An 805-nucleotide genomic window follows, 5' to 3' on the forward strand; every position below is an offset into this window, starting at 1 on the left:
CTTCTGCTCTCTGTTTTTGTGGATTACCTCTGGCATGTTTTTCTGCTTTTGTCCCGATGTGAATTACTGTTTTTGGACTCTTTAATAAAAGCTGCAATGGGATCTTCTTGTTTGAGAGCATTTCGTGACAAGCATTATACATTGTTTGCTTTTGTACAATTTCTTTACAGAACAAGAATTACACTATTTATTGCTTATAGTTCACTGCAATATGTTACGTAGTTCATGTTTGCATTACAGTACAGAAATTTCCCTCTTTTGTATGGTAATGAAAGTATTTATGGTAATTCAGAATATTTCAATATGGTATTACTGTAAAAATGCAGCAAATTTCTGTCTTATTGATTTTTGTGTTATGTTAGGTTTTGAACTTAGGCTTAACAGTTTTGTAAAGAGTGTAAACAGGTGCAAACTGGCTTGTAGGTGCATAGAGTTTTGCTGATGTTTTTGTCTGAGTGAGAAAAGAATTTGTCATTTGAATGATGTAGTTATTGAATGCACTTTGTTCCAACAAAGGTGTTTAGGGCCTCTCATCTACATGACCAGTTTACATTTAAAGCATTTACCTTATTCTTCATCCTCATCAACATTAGAAAATAATGTAGAATATTGACTGAAACCTCTAGCTGGGAAAAAGTACTTCATATCTGGATGTTTTGGGAAAGTTGCTGATTAGACCTTGGGTTTGAACAACTCAGCCTTGAAGAAGCTATATATTCTCGCTCTCTGTGTGAGAGTGTGTGTGTGTGTGTGTGTGAGAGTGAGTGTGTGTCTGTGTGTGAGTGTGTGTGTGTGTGTGTGTGTG

Source organism: Sinocyclocheilus rhinocerous, unplaced genomic scaffold (genome assembly GCF_001515625.1).
Source record: "Sinocyclocheilus rhinocerous isolate Xijiao unplaced genomic scaffold, SAMN03320098_v1.1 scaffold2753, whole genome shotgun sequence".
Taxonomy (NCBI): domain Eukaryota; kingdom Metazoa; phylum Chordata; class Actinopteri; order Cypriniformes; family Cyprinidae; genus Sinocyclocheilus; species Sinocyclocheilus rhinocerous.